General features: G+C 46.1%; 1 protein-coding gene across 1 annotated transcript in view; it reads right to left on the bottom strand.

Annotated features, from left to right (window-relative positions):
* slc6a1 (solute carrier family 6 member 1) overlaps window positions 1-18711 on the bottom strand; it is a 74296-nt gene extending 55585 nt beyond the window's left edge. The window contains exon 1 of the mRNA XM_033037250.1: window positions 18693-18711. The gene's annotated coding sequence lies outside the window, so the exon portion shown is untranslated. The remainder of the gene's footprint in view (window positions 1-18692) is intronic.
* Between the last annotated feature and the right edge of the window lie 333 nt (window positions 18712-19044).

A 19044-nucleotide genomic window follows, 5' to 3' on the forward strand; every position in this document is an offset into this window, starting at 1 on the left:
GTTAATAAAGGGATCAGCAAAGCATTTAGTTTTGCAGTTTTGTTAAATTTTGATTGAATTATATGAACTCCCTAAAACACTTCTCGTCTGCTCCCTTTCCTCACCGCTGGTTCTCACATAAGAGCCTTTTCCGGAATAAGTGTCTGGACATTAACTGGGAGGCGTGCACAGACACTTTCAGTTTCACATAATGGTGTTGTATACTAGTACACACACACCTGTTGTATATACTGTAAGATCATAGCATCATAGTATCATTTGGTCGCAATGATTCTGTCAGGACATCAAGTAGCTCACTCTTGGAAAGGTGAATTAGGTATGTAGAAAGGAAAAGATTAGTGAATGTAGGTCCCTTACAGTCAGAGACAGGTGAGTTTATAATGGGAAACATGGAAATGGCAGAACAGTTAAATGAGTACTTTGGTTCTATCTTCACTAAGGAAGACACAAACAATCTCCCAGAAATACTAGGGGACCGAGGATCTAGTGGGAGGAAGGAACTGAAGGGAATCCACATTGGTCAGACAATGGTGTTAGGTAAATTATTGGGACTGTAGGCAGATAAATCCCCAGGGCCTGATGGTCTGCATCCCCAAGTACTCAAGGAGGTGGCCCTAGAAATCATGGATGCATTGGTGATCATTTTCCAATGTTCTCTCGACTCTGGATCAGTCCCTGTGGACTGGAGGATAGTCAATGTAACTCCACTTTTTAAGAAAGGAGGGAGAGAGAAAATGGGGAATTATAGACCAGTTACCCTTACATCGGTAGTGGGGAAGATGCTGGAGTTAATTATTAAAGATGTTATAACAGCGCATTTGGAAAGCAGTGACAGGATCGGTCATAATCAGCATGAAGGGAAAATCATGTTTGACAAATCTTTTGGAATTTTTTGAGGATGTGACAAGTAGAATGGATAAGGGAGAGCCAGTGGATGTGGTGTATCTGGACTTTCAAAAAGCCTTTGACAAGGTCCCACACAAGAGATTAGTGTGCAAAATTAGAGCACATGATATTGGGTGTAGGGTATTGACATGGATAGAGAACTGGTCGGCAGACAGGAAGCAAAGAGTAGGAATTAACGGGTCCTTTTCAGAATGCCAGGCAGTGACTAGTGGGGTGCCGCAAGGCTCGGTGCTGGGACTCCAGTTGTTTACAATACATATTATCGATTTAGACGAGGGAATTAAAAGTAACATCTCTAAATTTGCGGATGACACAACGCTGGGTGGCAGTGTGAGCTGCGAGGAGGATGCTATGAGGCTGCAGGGTGACTTGGATAGGTTGGGTGAGTGGGCAGACGCATGGCAGATGCAGTATAATGTGGATAAATGTGAGGTTATCCACTTTGGTGGCAAGAACAAGAAGGCAGATTATTTTCTGAAAATTATTTTAAGTTTAGGAGCAAGGAGGTCCTACTGCAGTTGTACAGGGCCCTGGTGAGACCACACCTGGAATATTGTGTGCAATTTTGGTCTCCTAATTTGAGGAAGGTCATTATTGCTATTGAGGGAGTGCAGCGTATGTTCACCAGGTTAATTCCCGGGATGGCGAGATTGACATATGATGAAAGAATGGATTGACTGGGCTTGTATTCACTGGAATTTCGAAGGATGAGAGGAGATCTCATAGAAACATATAAAATTCCTAGAGGATTGGACAGGGTAGATGGAAACATGTTTTGATGTTGGGGGAGTCCAGAACCAGGGTCACAGTTTAAGAATAAGGGGGAGGTCAACAAACACCAGACGTCTTACCCCGAGGCATTTACCACCATTGCTGGGGACTTCAATAAAGCGAACCTCAAGAAATCACTCCCCAACTTCCACCAACATGTCTCCTGCTGCACCAGAGGACCTAACACCCTCGACCACTGCTACACCACCATCAAGAATGCCTACCGTTCTATCCCTCGCCCTCACTTCGGTAAATCCGACCATACCGCGGTGCTGCTTCTTCCTGCCTACAAGCAGCAATTAAAGAGCGCACCCCCAGAAGTGAGGACAGCACAGAGCTGGTCGGGGGGGGGGGGGGGGGGGGCGCAGAAGAACAACTCCAGGACTGTTTGGAGTCTGTAGACTGGGCAATGTTCAAGGACTCGGCAACGGACTTGAACGAATATGCCACAGTCGTTACAGACTTCATAAAGAAATGTGTGGAGGACTGCATCCCTACAAAAACCTTCCGAGTGTTTCCCAATCAGAAACCTTGGATGAACTTTGAGATCCGCACTCTCCTGAAGTCCAGACACAGGGCATTCACCTCCGATGATACAGTGGCCTACATGAAGACCAGATACGACCTTGGTAAGGCCATCAAAAAGGCCAAAAGGGACTTCTGCTCCAAACTGGAGGACGAGACAGATGTTCGGCAGCTGTGGCAGGGTCTGAATGCAATCACCTCCTACAAGGCAAAACCAGGAGGCAGCTCGAATGCCGGTGTAACATCACTCCCTGACGAGCTCAATGCGTTTTACGCACGCTTTGGCAGGGAGAATACTGATGTGCCTTCCCGATCCCCCATTCGCTGCGATGGCATTTCAGTCTCAGTCACAGAGGCCGATGTCAGGAAATCCTTCAGAGGGGTGAACCCCCGAAAAGCACCTGGTCCTGATGGTATACCCGGTCGTGTTCTAAAAACCTGTGCGGACCAACTGGCGGGAGTTTTTACGGACATTTTCAACCTCTCACTTCTGAGGTCTGAGGTCCCCACCTGCTTTAAAAGGGCATCAATTATACCGGTGCCCAAGAAGAGTAAGGTGACATGCCTCAATGACTATCGACCAGTGGCACTAACGCTGGTGGTGATGAAGTGCTTTGAGAGGTTGATCATGGAGCAAATCAACTCCTACATCGACAAAAACCTGGACCCACTGCAGTTCGCATACCGCCGCAACAGATCAACGGTGGATGCGATCTCGCTGGCCCTCCACTCCGCACTGGACCACTTGGACAACAAAAACACATATGTCAGGCTGTTATTCATTGATTACAGCTCGGCATTTAACACAATCATCCCCTCCAAACTGGTTACCAAACTCGCAGAACTGGGTCTCTGCGCATCCCTCTGCAACTGGATCCTTGACTTCCTCGTCCACAGACCACAGTCTGTTCGTATTGGTGGAAATGTGTCAGCCTCAATAACAATCAGCACGGGAGCACCTCAAGGCTGCGTGCTCAGCCCCCTGCTGTACTCACTCTATACCCATGACTGCGTAGCGAACCACAGTGCGAACTCCATCATCAAGTTCGCTGACGACACCACTATTGTGGGGCGTATCACTGATGGGGATGAGTCAGAGTACAGAAGAGAGATCGAGCAACTGTCCATATGGTGCCAGCGCAATAACCTGGCCCTCAACACCAGCAAAACCTAAGGAACTGATTGTGGACTTTGGAAGGAGTAGGAGGGGGACCCACAGCCCCATTTATATCAACGGGTCGATGGTTGAAAGGGTCAAGAGCTTCAAATTCCTGGGCGTGCACATCTCTGAAGGTCTTTCCTTGTCCGAGAACACTAATGCAATCATCAAAAAAGCACATCAGCGCCTCTACTTCCTGAGAAGATTACGGAGAGTCGGATTGTCAAGGAAGACTCTCTCTAACTTCTACAGGTGCACAGTCGAGAGCATGCTGACCGGTTGCATCGTGGCTTGGTTCGGCAATTTGAGCGCCCTGGAAAGGAAAAGACTACAAAAAGTAGTAAACACTGCCCAGTCCATCATCGGCTCTGACCTTCCTTCCATCGAGGGGATTTATCGCAGTCGCTGCCTCAAAAAGGCTGGCAGTATCATCAAAGACCCACACCATCCTGGCCACACACTCATCTCCCTGCTACCTTCAGGTAGAAGGTACAGGAGCCTGAAGACTGCAACAACCAGGTTCAGGAATAGTTACTTCCCCTCAGCCATCAGGCTATTAAACCTGGCTCGGACAAAACTCTGATTATTACCAACCACTTTCTGTTATTTGCACTATCAGTTTATTTATTCATGTGTGTATATATTTATATCATGGTATATGGACACATTTATCTGTTTTGTAGTAAATGCCTACTATTTTCTGTGTGCTTAAGCAAAGCAAGAATTTCATTGTCCTATACAGGGACACATGACAATAAACTCACTTGAACTTGAACTTGAGGCCATTTAGGACTGAGATGAGGAAAAACATTTTCACCCAGAGAGTTGTGAATCTGTGGAATTCTTTGCTACAGAAGGCATTGGAGGCCAATTCGCTGGACATTTTCAAGAGAGAGTTAGATTTAGCTTTTTGGGGCTATGGGAATCAAGGGATATGGGGAAAAAGCCGGAATGGGGTACTGATTTTGGATGATCAGCCATGATCATATTGAATGGCGGTGCTGGCTCGAAGGGCCGAATGGCCTACTCCTGCACCTATTTCTATGTTTCTATAGTCTATGTTTCACTTGGAAGTGGGAGATCGGGTTTGAATAGACGAAGATTGCAGATGTGGCCAACATTTGGGAACCCTACTCCTTACCAATGTGATGCGCCAAGATACAACATCTCAGAGGTTCTGACTGAGACCCGATATTTCCCTTCATAAATTCCATCAATGTATTGGCTCAATTTATCCAGCGTCACCAGTGGCAATCATGTAACTTTAGACTGCAACGTTATTTACCATCTCCTAGTAGGCAATAGACAATAGACAATAGGTGCAGGAGTAGGCCATTCAGCCCTTCGAGTCAGCACCGCCATTCACTGTGATCATGGCTGATCATCCACAATCAGTACCTCGTTCCAGCCTTCTCCCCATATCCCTTGACTCCGCTATCTTCAAGAGCCCAACCTTGCTCTCTCTTGAAAGTATCCAGAGAACCGGCCTCTACTGCCCTCTGAGGCACAAAATTCCACAGACTCACAACTCTCTGTGTGAAAAAGTGTTTCCTCATCTCCGTTCTAAATGGCTTACCCCTTATTCTTAAACAGTGGCCCCTGGTTCTGGACTCCCCCAACATCAGGAACATGTTTCCCGCCTCTAGCGTGCCCAAACATTTAATGATCTTATACGTTTCAATAAGATACCCTCTCATCCTTCTAAATTCCAGAGTATACAAGCCCAGCCATTCCATTTACTCAGCATATGACAGTCCCGCCATCCCGGGAATTAATCTTGTGAACCTACGCTGCACTCCCTCAATAGCAAGAATGTCCTTCCTCGAATTTGGAGACTAAAACTGCACACAATACTCCAGGTGTGGTCTCACTAGGACCCTGGAGTATTGTGTGCAGGGGGGCCTGTACAATTGCAGAAGGACCTCTTTGCTCCTATTGAACTTTAACTGACCTGTCAGTATTCTGAGTATATAGATACACCCGAGTTCGCCAACGCAAGTCTTGTATGGAGCCCACACATATGCACCAGTGTTTGGAAGATCTGGATTTTCCAGATATTGCGGAGCGACGGGCATCGTCTGCATTGCGGGAAGTCGGTTCGCGGTTTTATTTCCGACTTCCGAGCTGAATTGGTGTTTGTGAATTCGTACAAAATTTGAACATATTTGAAGATTTAGCACAGTAAGCCATAAATATTAAGCACTGTCATTTTGGAGACAATCTTGGGAGAAATGGGAAGCAATTTTCCCCTTTTGGAGCGGGTATCCAGAATACATAATCAATAATCATCATTGACGTTCAGGTTCTTCTATGATTTCAAACTGGACCCGATCGCTGCATTTTCAAAACATTTGGTCAAAGTTATATTTTCCTTAGTTTGGAAATATCTTTTCTTTAGTCAATACATAATGAAAATGTGGATTCTGTTGTAATGAATATCCCAAGGTAGTTTATATTTGAAGATTTTGGACATGTCAGATGTTATCTTACTATATATAAGTACAATCATTTGGGGCATATAAGCAGATTTATAGAGAATTCAACAAGAATTATAGATCTATACAACATGGAAATAGGTTCTTCAGCCCATCTTGTCATACTGACCTAGTTGACAAACTGTGCTAGTACATTTGCCTGCATTTGGCCCACATTCCTGTAAATGTTTGCTATCCATATACAGTGTGAAAAATATACATCTTCTAGATGCATCCTCAGTGACGTGATCTGGGGTCATTGGGTGTTTCGGGTCTCACAACATCAGACACCCTCGCCCAGGCGACCCAGCCGGGGTTGATCAGGCCCCGACTTGCGTCCCAGCAGCAACCACCCACGGATCAGCCATCTTAATAACTACTCTGCAGGGGTTGGGAGACTCTAGTGTGTGGAGAACTGGGCTCTGTGGGGTGAGTCCTGGCCGGGCTCCTCCTGCATCTCACCAGGTTCAAGGCCCGTGCGCTGCACCTCTTTCTCCTTCTCCGAGCATTTCATTCTCGCCTGATGAATTTTTAGGCCACGGTGTTTCATTAGGCCTTTCCGTGGCTTTATTGGGTGACTTTCTCACGAAAGACACAGACTGGGGTGCTAACCCAGCCTGTCCTGGGTGTTGTCTTTCCGTGCTGTCAACTGTCTCTCCAGTAGTCACCAAACTATTCTTGGTTGTCACCCAGTCTATTCCTAGTTGCCACAGGCTGAGCCAGACTTCAGTGTGAAGAATATACAGGACAGAATACAGTAATACAGGACAGAACAGGCCCTTTTGGTCCAACATCAATGCTGAGCAAAATGCCCCTTCGAAGCAAGTCTCATTTGACTGCGTTTAGCCCATATTCCTCTATACTTTTCATATCCATGTTTGTATCCAAGTGTCTTTTAGATACTGCTCTAATCCCTGCCTCAACTACTTCCTCTGCCAGCTCATTCCATTTACCCATCACCTTCTGAGTGAAAATGCCACCCCTCGGGTTCCTATTAAATCTTGCCCCACTCACTTTAAACCCAAGTGCTTGTGTGCTTGAATCGCCGACACTGAGTAAAAGATCTCTGTGTATTCACTCTAACTATTCCTTTTATCATAATGCCTGTGCTCCTGGGAATAAAGTCTGAGCCTGTGCAATCACTCCCCAGAGCACAAATCTTCCCTGCACTGTTCCAAGCTTAATGTGATCTTTCTTAACGCAGGATGACGAAACTGAACACAGAACCTCAAATGCGGCCTCGCCAACTAGCATAATGTCCCAACATCTATACTCAATACTGTGACTGATGAAGGTTGATGTACCTGAAGTCTTCGTTACCACCCTATTTCCAAGTGACACCACATCCAGGGAAATATGTAATCTGTACTTCTATATCTCTCTGTTGTACAGCACTTCCTAGAGCCCCACCATTCACCGTGAAGGTTCTGCCCTAGTTTGACTTCCAAAACACCATGCACTGATCTGCATTAAATTCTATGAGCCATTCCTCAGCCCACTCGCCCAGCTGATCAAGATCCTGCTTAAACATCTGCCCACGGTGGTAACATGAATAACATACTTTAGGAGATTCTGGTTATTCATGATCCATGATCTGACATTAAAATTGATTCAAATGTCATAGTCGGATATTACAAAGTGGAGATCATTCTGTATGCACCGGAATCCCGTGAATGGTGTCACAAATTTGTAAAATTACTTATAAAGGGCCTGTCCCATGAGCAAAGCGGAAGCGGGGGCCGCGCGGAGGTCGAGTGATCCCCGTACAGGGCCTGTCCCACCAGCATGCGACTGAATGCGGCGAGCGCGACCAAACTGGAAGCTGGGGCCGCGCGGAGGTCGAGTGATCCCGTACGAGTTGACGTGAAGTTCTAGCGAAGTCCGCGGGAAGTTCGCGCTAGGCATACGCCATCAAGACGCTGCGTACGGCGTCGAGATGGTGCGTACGGCGTTGAGACGGTGTGTACGCCCGTCGAGGCGGTGCATACGGCCTCAATGTGGCTGCGGGCCGGCAGGCCGTTGCCACGCGGAATTTTTGAACACTGTCAGTTTTTGGAGTCCAGCGCGATGTCGGGTCCAGCTCCGCACAACTCCATACGGCTCCGGCGATCGAAGTGGGACCGGCCCCGCGAGGCCGTACGGCTCAAGTGACCACGTTAGGTCGCGCTTGCCGCATGGAGTCGCATGCTCGTGGGACAGGCCCTTTAACCCGCTTAATCTTGGTCTAAATATTGCATATCTTGACCAACGGATCTTTATAATCAAGTGACTCGAATGTTTAAGCACATTTTAATTCCAGTGGCAGAGGATTTAATTAGGAAACATAGTTGTTTTGCATTGTTCATGTGTTATGTACATTGTACACTGTATGCGCTGAAATTACATACACATACAGACATGCTGTACATTTGGACAATAGCTGGAATACTCGTTGGAGTTTGGAAGGATGAGGGGGACCTCATTGAAACTTACCGAATAGTGAGAGGCCTGGATAGAGCGGATGTGAAGTGGATGTTTCCACTCGTGGGAGAGTCTAGGAGCAGATGTCATTGCCTCAGAATTAAAGGACGTTCCTTCAGGAAGGAGATTAGGAGGAATTTCTTTAGTCAGAGGGTGGTGAATCTGTAGAATTCATTGCAACAGAAGGCTGTGGAGGCCGTCAATTGGTATTTTTAAGGCAAAGATAGATAGATTCTTGGTTAGTATGGGTGTAAGGGGTTATGGGGAGAAGGCAGGAGAATGGGGTTAAGACAGAAAGATAGATTATCCATGATTGAATGGTGGAGTAGACTTGATGGGCAAAATGGCCTAATTCTGCTCCTACCACTTACATTATGAGTAGCACTGCTGTGGCACTCTTGGTGGAATCAACAAGCAGTTATCTTTATTGAGGTATTAGAATTACATTAATATTTACCTGCATTCTCAGCCACCGTCCTAACCACTCTTTAACATTTAAGACACTTGGCTGTGTACTCTGGTAAAATTATATTGGTCTTCATTTGCAGACCCTGCAGTAAATTTCTCGCCAGGAGTACAAAACTCTGACGACCACCAACTATTTGTCCAAATTTATCCCTCCCACTGCAGCACTTTCTCACATGCCTTAACGTCAGGAAAGACAAAATACATAAAAGTAAAAATCTTTAGCATTCACTGCCGTTGTTCACTACCTTCTGCTTCCAAGTTAATTGGTGTTCACTTAACTGAAAAATAAAACTTCTAGAAAGTGGGGTCTGTGATGTTTGTGGGTTAGTCATTCTGCGAAAGAAACAAAACCAAGTCCAACTTTTACACAACATTGGTGAATTGTACGCTGAAGATGAAGGCCAGTTTCTTTGATTGCAAAGTTAATTTGCATCCACGATCTGAACATTGTTTTTGTCTAGTTATAACATGATACATTAGTAAAAGATGGTCAGACATGTGTTGGAAGGAACCGCAGATGCTGGTTTACACCAAAGACAGACACAAAATGCTGGAGTAACTCAGCGGGACCGGCAGCATCTCTGGAGAGAAATTAATGCAGTTTCAAATTGAGCAAATTGAATTCACTGTATATAAAGTTCTCAGTTATATATTTTCACCTTAATATATGTAATTTAACTCCATATTTAAAAAAAAACTGCCTTGGGTTTCACAACTATTGGAAATGTCATTCTCGGGAACTGGATGTAGGATAGGAAGTGTATAGGAAGGAACTGCAGATGCTAGTTTACACCGAAGATGCTGGAGTAACTCAGCGGGACAGGCAGCATCTCTGGATAGAAGGAATGGGCGACGTTTAGGGTCGAGACCCTTCTTCACACTGAGAATCCACGGATTCAGCATGTATTTCAAGTTACTACTGTAAAGAGATGAACGTGTCAACAACTGCGTTTAAGCCATCATTAAGTAATGATTGGGTGTGCATACAATCAATGCTACCCAGCTTACAGTATCTGAAGAACTATGTTTTGAAATTAACTGTGTATATTTGGGTTATATTAAAACCCAGACATAAATCTTAGTGACTTTGGTGCAAAGTGAGTTATATGTTTTACTGCACAAGCTGTCTTAATAGAGATTGATTAACACAAGTTCGGGTGGTGATCTAAACAGGATAAATCCATTGGTTTTTCATTAGATGGGTAATCCAGGATAGAAACCTACTGAATAGATGCACATCCAAGGCTGTGCGTTTGCAGCTGGATTTGTGCAGTGAACTGGTACACGAAAATGAGTCGACTACATGTGAAATAATATCTAATCCAATCGAGCATTTCAAAAAGGATTCATAGTTTCGCCCAGGCATGGTTGACTGGATTTGATGTTCTTTTACCTGGAGCTGGCATGACTGATGTTTGTCACCTCGAACGTCAATGCAAACTCACGCTGCAGATTTCAACCCTACATCTGAGCTGCATTTGAATGACCACCGAGTGTAAAACACAACGAAGAGGTAAATAGTAAAATCCTCACTGCAATAACTAAAGTGATGCAGGTGCATCGGCCATTGCCATATTCCAGTTTTTTTATATCAATATCATGAGAGAGTCATAGAGTGATACAGGGTGGAAACAGGCCCTTCAGCCCAACTTGCCCACACTGGCCAACATGTCCCAGCTACACTAGTCCCATCTGCCCGCCTTTGCCCCATATACTTTCAAATCTGTCCTATCCATGTTCTTGTCCAACTGTTTCTTAAATGTTGGGATAGTCCCAGCCTCAGCTACCTCCACCGACAGCTTGTTCCATACACCAACCACCCTTTGTCTGAAAAGGTTATCCCCCAGATTCCTTTCCCCTTCACCTTAAACCCTTGTCCTCTGGTCCTCAATTCACTTACTCTGGGCAAGAGACTCTGAGCATCCTTCGTTTCATTTTTGTCAAAACACAAAGTATTGGAGGAACTCAGCCGGTCTGTGGAAGGAATGGACAGGCAATGTTTTGGATCGGGACCCTTCTTTAGACTGATTGGAGTCGGTGAGAGAAAATTGGAAGAGAAAGGTTGGGGCAGGACGAAGCACCTGAGGCTGTTCTTCGACCGGAAACAAAGAAAAAAATCTCTACAGGCACTGGAAATTTGAAATGAACATAAAACATGCTGGGGAGGCCAGGCAGCATCTATGGGGAGAGAAAATTAACACCTCAGGTCCCGAAGTCTTCATCAGAATGGGAAAAGTGAGAAAACATGCAGGTGTGACAGTAGGGATGGGATGGTGAAGAGTCTGTGATGGGGTGAAATGTGAATGATTGCCAACGGAAGCAGGAGGAGTGTAAATAGAGGGATGGGAGTTAGCAGAATGCTACCCAGCCAGGGGAGAAACCTGAGGAGATTTCAGGAGGACCAGAAGATGTCCACAGTCTGGGTTGAAGCCTCCTGGCCAAAGACATGAGCATAGAGCTGTGGGCAGTGGAAGAAAGCTCAATATAATGTAATGTAAGACTTGAAATTAATTGAGATGGGGATATAAGGGGAAGGAACTCTGGCGAAGAATAATCCCTCAGGGCCAGAGAGGGGAAGATTAGAAGGGATTACCAACATATATTAAGAGACTGGGGGCTAGACATGGTCTTAAAGGAAACTGGAAAAGATCTGGAGTAGTATTAGAATTCTAGTGCTCCTGATGTTTCTACAAGTAGTTTGCTCCAGCATACAATTTATGTTCCTTGAAAACCTCTTGCTGTAGAAAGTCCCGTCACAATAGCAATTGCATCAAGAAGGAAAAGGGGGTTGGAGACTAGACAGTTTCAGGCTCATAATAACAGTTGTTTCTGCAACAGGGCTTTTAAAAGAATGGTCTCTTTAATAACCACAAGTTTAATTTTGTTACTGCAAGTTGAAAGTACTAATGACTTTGTCTTAATGTTTAATAGAATCGTATTGCGCAAAGATCAATAGAAGCAATTCTTGCCCATTTCAACACCCATTTAGGGTGATCTGTGTTCTTAAGAGACAATAGGGTCTGATTACAAGACGATTTCCCCAACTTGTCCATGCCGACTAGTGGACACTGTTCCATATTAATCCAATTTCCCATCACTTGGTCCATAGCCTTCTATGCCTTGGTAATTCAAGTGCTCATTGAGACGTTTCTTGAATGCTGTCAGCAATCTAGCTTCAATCATCTCCTTAGTCATCAGTGCATTCCCAGATCTTTACCCCTCTCTGGGTGAAGAAGGTCTTCTTCTTATCCACTCTCAATCTCTTCCCCCTTAACCTAAATCTGTCCTTTAATCTTATCTATCTTTGCTGTTTGCCCTTTGTTGAACCCTCATTATTTCGATCATGTCTCCTCTTAACCTTCTCTTCTCCAGGGAGAACAGACCCAGCTTCTCCAGTCCCTCCTTACAAATTAAATCTCCATTCTAGGCATCATCCTGGCAAACCTCCTCTGCATCATCTCCAGTGCTATCACATACTTTCTGTAGCATGGTGATCACAACTGCGCACAGTGCTCCAGCCGAGGTCTGACCAAAATGTCATGAAATTGTATCATAAATTCCCTACCTGTATTTGGTGCGCTTACTAACGAAGGCCATTTTACCGTATGTCTTCCTCAGCAAGTTATGGATCTGTGTTGCCGTCTTCACCTCTGTGCCTCAGTATTCTCTAATGCCCTATTATTTCTGGTGTATGTCCTAGCCTCAGTATATTCCTAAAATACATTGCCTCACATCTGCCTGGATTAAACTTCATCTGCCATTTTGCAGTTCTTTTTTACCAAAACACCAATATCTCTTTGCAGACTAAGAGTATCATCCAACAACTCACCGAACTTTGTGTCATGACTGAACTTACTGATCATGCCTCTCACAAACTCATCCCAATCATTCCCTGCACTGATCCTTGAAGACACCAGTAGTCACAGGCATTAAATCACAAAAGCACCCTCCATTATTGTCTACTCTCCTATTGCCCACCCAATCGTTGCTCCCCCTCTGTGATTCCTCCCGTCCCCCTCCTCTACGATCATGTTTAAGGCCAGACTCGCTACCCCAGGTTCTATATCTCTCTACATCACCTCTCTACATCTCTCGTTTCCCTTTCCCCTGACTCTCAGCCTGAAGTAGGGTCATGATCCAAAACGCCACCTATTCATTTTCTCCAGAGATGCTGCCTGACCCGCTGAGTTACAGGGAGAACGTACAAACTCCTCATTGACAGCACCCGTTGTCAGGATCGAACCCAGGTCTTGAGTTTGCAAGTGCTGTAAGGCAGCAACTCTACCGCTATGCCACCATACTGTAGACGAGGATGGGGGTTTAAGTGTTAATGTTTATAGGACTGGGGGGTGAATGGCGAAATGAGTTGTGACAGATTGCCTGTTGCACAGCAGAAGCATCCTTCTGCATAGTCCTAATCTCTCCAATATCGGGCAAGGCCGTTCTATTCACAAGAATCTGTGGGCCTACGGCACCAGGTATTCCCAGATGGGCTCCCATTCAAGTACTAACCAGGACTGAGCCTGCTGAGCTTCCGAGTACAGACTGGATCTGGCGTGTTCAGGCTACACATCCTGTGGACTCTGAATTAGGTTATCATGTTATGATAAAAGGAGGGAATGTAGAGGATGATGGGGGTGTAAGTGTTAATGTGTACGTGACTGGGGGGGTAGTGGCACAATGTGTTGTGACAGATTGCATGTTGCGCATGGTGAGCCTGCTTTACTTACTTAGAATTGCTAGCTAATGAATAACAGGAGGTTTTGCAAATCTGCAAAGGTTGCTGTGCCTATACCCGATACCAAGTAGAACCACGGAGAAAACAAGTCTGTTCTGGACACAATAAGATACGGTGCAGGAAATGTGCTGTGTGACTAGCTGAACCCATGACTACTCATGTAGAAAACAAACATAGAACATAGAAAACATAGGTGCAGGACGAGGCCTTTCAGCCCTTCGTGCCAGCACCGCCATTCATTGAGATCATGGCTGACTGCCGATGACTTTCAAGTTGCCGACAGTTGCCTGAAAAACCAGCAACTGGAACGGCGACTGTCAGAGTGCAACACACACACACACACACACACACACACACACACACACACACACACACACACACACACACACACACACACACACACACACACACACACACACACACACACACACACACACACACACACACATCGCTTCCTTCACCAGCCAGTTATGCAGGCGGGGGACAGGGAAAGCGGGGGGAGCGCTGTCTGAGTGAAATTCACACGGTGCAAAGCCAAGGTGATACAGACACACACTACGATGAACAGGAAGGTTGGCGCTGTAATTAAGACAGTGAAAGCAGAGTGTACGGTAAGTCCTCTAAAAGAGGGGGGGGGGGGGGGGGGGGGAGGTGGGGAAGAGGGGGGGGGGGGGTGAATGAGGGAGAAGGAGTGGAGACAACTTTTAATAAGCCAGAGATACTCGGCTGTGAAGCTCGGCGGACATTTAACATTACCGGTCGGTTATCCTTGGTTCTGAAAACTATTGCTTACGTTTTTTTCCCCCCAATGAGCCAATGAAATTCATCGGTCAGCATCGGCTACAACCTACGAGAACCTACGAGAACCTTCGACCTCCTGGCAACCCACTAGGACCTCCTGGCAACCCACCTACGGCACGAGAATTCTCGCTACTCTCCTTGGCGGCTTCATTCTAGTCGCCGCTAATTTTTCAACATGTTGAAAAATTTGCGGCGACCATAATGAGGCCGCGACTAGTTCCCAGAATGCGGGAACTCCTCGCGACCATGAAGGCAACTCCCCGGCAACCACCCGCGAACATGTGGCGACCAAGTGGTGACTGCAGAATCTCCTGCAGTCGCCTGAAAAGTCGCCTAAGTGGGACAGGCCCATTACTCTCTTTTAAATTCATCCAGTGAATTGGCCTCTACAGCCTTCTGTGGCAGAGAATTGCACAAATTCACGACTCTCTGGGTGAAAAGGTTTTTCTCATCTCAATTTTAAATGGCCTCCCCTTTATTCTTAGACTGTGGCCCCTGGTTCTGAACTCCTCCATCACTGGGAACATTTTTCCTGCATCTAGCTTGTCCAGTCATTTTATAATTTTATATGTTTCTATCCTCTCTTTATGATCCTCTCTCATCCTTCTAAATTCCAGTGAATACAAGCCCAGTCTTTCCAATCTTTCCTCATATGACTGTCCCGCCATCCTGGGGATTAACCTCGTGAATGTACGCTGCACTAGTAAGGATGTCCTTCCTCAAATTAGGAGACCAAAACTGCACACATTACTCCAGATGTGATCTCACCAGGGCCCTGTACAACTGCAGAAGGACCTCTTTACTCCTATACTCAAATCCTCTCGTTATGAAAGCAAAACATGCCATTAGCTGTCTTCACTGCCCGCTGTACCTGCATGTTTACTTTCAGTGACTGGTGTACAAGGGCAGATAGGTCTTGTTGCACTTCCCTTTTTCCTAATCTGACACCATTGAGGTAATAATCAGCCTCCTTGTTCTTGCCGCCAAAGTGGAGAACCTCACATTTATCTATATTATACTGCATCTGCCATGCATCTGCCCACTCACTCAACCTGTCCTGGTCACCCTACAACCTCCTAGCATTCTCTTCGCAGTTCACACTGCCACCCAGCTCTGTGTCATCTGCAAATTTGCTAGTGTTACTTTTAATCCTATTATCTAAATCATTAATATATATCGCAAATAGTTGCGGCCCAGCACCGAGCCTTGCGGCACTTCACTCGCCACTGCCTGCCATTCTGACAGGGACCCGTTTATTCCTACCCTTTGTTTCCTGTCTGCCAACCAATTCTCTATCCATGTCAATACACTACCCCCAATACCATGTGCTCTAATTTTGCACACTAATCTCCTGTGTGGGACCTTATCTAAGGCTTTCTGAAAGTCCAGATGCACTACATCCACTGGCTCTCCTTCATCCAGTTTACTTGTCACATCCTCAAAAAATTCCAGAAGATTAGTCAAGCAGGATTTCCCCTTCATAAATCCATGCTGACTTGGACCGATCCTTTTACTGCTATCCAAATGCGCCGTTATTACTTCTTTAATAATTGACTCCAGCATCTTCCCCACCACCTATCTCAGGCTAACTGGTCTATAATAACTCGTTTTCTCTCTCGCTCCTTTCTTGAAAAGTGGGATAGCATTAGCTACCCTCCAATCCACAGGAACTGAACATTGGAAAATGATCACCAATGAGTCCACAATTTCCAGAGCCACCTCCCGGGATGCAGACCATCAGGCCCTGGGGATGTATCAACTTTCAGTCCCATCAGTCTACCCAATACTATTTCTCCCCTAATGCAAATGTATAAATATACTGCCTGTGCACAATATAATTGAGTGGGACTGCGAGGAGCTGGTAAGTCTGTGACTACCACTTGACTCGGAGGAGGCGCTGTCCTGAACGGCTGCCTGTCCTGCAGCTGTCCGGTTTTTTTCCCTTCTTTTTTTTATTATTTCTAGTACGTTGAGTGTACAGTCAGGGGGCCTAATCTTTTTATGTGTGGGGGGTGGTGGGGGGGAAGGGGGAAACTGCTTTTCGAGTCCCTACCTGGTCGGAGGGGTTGCCTTCCTCCGAGCAGCGCCTTCGACCTGTTCTTGCAGCCTACCAGCGGGTCCAGGAGCGACGTTTCCCTGAGGGGACCTGGCCAGAACATCGGCTTTGGCGGCGGCGCAGCGCTGGAGCGCTGTCGTGGAGCGGGCGATGCCTTTCCTGGGTCGCCGCGCTGGAATTCCAGTATGCTGGGACCGCCGATGAGAACATCGTGGAGCCGCGGTTCTGTGGAGCGGCCAGCTGCAGCGTTGAACGTTACATCCCGGAGCCTGGGATCTCTCGCTGAGATCGCCAGTGTGTGGAGCTCCGTCCGGCGCGGTCTGTTGGCTTGGAAGCCGCGGTCTCTGGTGGGAAGGCGGCCGTTCCCGGCACCCCAAGCCGCTGGGGGTTCTCCCGACGCCAGAGCACCATCACCGGCGAGAACATCGGGCGCCGTGGCGGCGACTGTGGAGGCCTCAATAGGCCCGACTCTGGGTGGACAAGAGGATGGGGACTGGACTTTGTGCCTTCCCCCACAGTGGGAATCACTGTGGGGGGATGTTTTTGTGTTTTGGTGTTGAACTTCTTTTTGAATACTATGTTGTATTTTTATTAGTGTGCTGCAAGGACATCTGAATTTCTTCTGAATAAAGGGATTAATAAAGTCTAATCTAATCTAATCTAATCTAATCTATACTTACAGTAATAGAGTTGTGTCTGTACTATGAGCATCAGTGTCTGACTGTATTTATTATTCCAGAGCGCGGGCGAGCTTTAACAGTATCACCCCTTCAGTCTATCTTCAGTTTTGATCCAGTTTGCCAACTTGTCCTGGATCCCTAAACATTTAGAGCAGTCTTCCATGTGGGATATCGTCAAAGGCCTTCGTAATGCTCATGTACATTGCATCTACTGCCCTGCCCTCATTAATATATGCTGTTACCTCTTCCACGAATTCAATCAAATTGGCCAGACAGGATCTGTCCTTGACAAAGCCATGTTGTCGGCCTTTGATTAATCCTTGCCTTTTCAAATGATCATTCATATCCTCCCTCAGAAGTTTTTTAGAGGTATCTTCCCCATCACTGACGTCAGGCTCATAGATCGACAGTTGCCAGGCCTTTCGCTGCTGCCTTTCTGCAAAAGGGAGATAATATTTGTTATGTGTAGGAAGGAACTGCAGATGCAGGTTTACACCGAAGATAGACACAAAAAGCTGGAGTAACTCAGCAGGTCAGGCAGCATCTCTGGAGAGAAGGAAAGGGTGACATTTTGGGGTGCTAACCCAGCGGTATGAATGTTGATTTCTCTAACTTCAAGCAACCCTTGCTTTCCCTCTCTCTCCATCCCTCCCCTATCCCAGCTCTCTGATTAGTTCCACTGTCCTCCTGATTAAATATTACTGATTGAATGCCTCGTTGTCAACTTCCCCCCAGCCAACAGTGAAGCATTCTACATTCCCTTATCACCATCCACTTTGATCTGTTTTCACACCTTATCCTTCTATATCTTTAGACTCTCTCTCCCTTGACTCTCAGTCTGAAGAAGAGTCTCGAGCTGAAGCATCACCCATTCCTTCTCTCCAGCGATGCTGCCTGCCCCGCTGAGTTACTCCAGCATTTTGTGTCTATCTTTAATATTCGTTTTGGTCCAGTCATCTATGTCTGCTCCAGTATTTTGTGTCTCCCATCTGGTAACTACTTTGGTCCAGCAAAGATTTAAAGAGTTCAGCCAGAGCTCCTGCAATATCTTCCTCTGCCTCCTGTGGCAGTCTGTGGTAAACGTCCAGTCCCAGGGATACATCCACCTTTAAGCCCACTTATGGGGCTGTCCCACTGTACGAGCTAATTCAAGAGTTCTCCTGAGTTACCCCTGATTCGAACTCGGAGAATTACGGAAATAGCCGCTTGTAGGTACTCGGGGCTCTCGTGGACATTTTCCAACATGTTGAAAAATCTTCATGAGTCTTCCCGAGCTTACCGCGTTTCCCGAGTACCTGCGTTAGCGTTACGAGCCGCTAAGAGACGTCCCGAGCTCCAACGTGCCCACAACGTACATTCTACGTGCTTACCACGAATTAGATTTTTTTTAAACTCGGGACAGCTCTTGAATTAGTCGTACAGTAGGACAGCCCCTTAAGGCATCTAGCGCTTTCATTTTATTTCACCAAGCCCTTCACTGAATTCTCCAATTACAGTCTGGTTCCTTTGGGAGTACATTAAAAGTATTAATTTAAAACCATATTTAAGATCTTGAGGGTTATCATTGAGCAGAGACGTAAAAGAAACAGATGTCAAATGCATGGTCACAAAACAATATCAGAGGCTCAGTATTTTCTAACTGAACTTCACTCACCCTAAATCTTTTTCACCCTCTGCAATACACACCAGTGACAGGCAATTTTGGTGAATAACCTGCTTCTTTCAGCATTACTTCAGCCATTCATCCGTTGATTAAAACCATCACTGCACTGGGGCAATGGTTGAAAGTGCACAAACTCTGCTCAGGAAAGGTATCCATGGAGTGTAAGCACTGGAATGTCTCGAATGTAAAGGACAGCATGGTGGCGCAGCGGTAGAGTTGCTGCCTTACAGAGCTTACAGTGCCAGAGACCCAGGTACAATCCCGACTACGGGTGCTGTCTGTACGGAGTTTTACTTTCTCCCCATGACCTGCGTGGATTTTCTCTCAGATCTTCGGTTTCCTC

This window comes from Amblyraja radiata, chromosome 18 (assembly GCF_010909765.2).
Source record: "Amblyraja radiata isolate CabotCenter1 chromosome 18, sAmbRad1.1.pri, whole genome shotgun sequence".
In the NCBI taxonomy this organism is placed as follows: Eukaryota; Metazoa; Chordata; class Chondrichthyes; order Rajiformes; family Rajidae; genus Amblyraja; species Amblyraja radiata.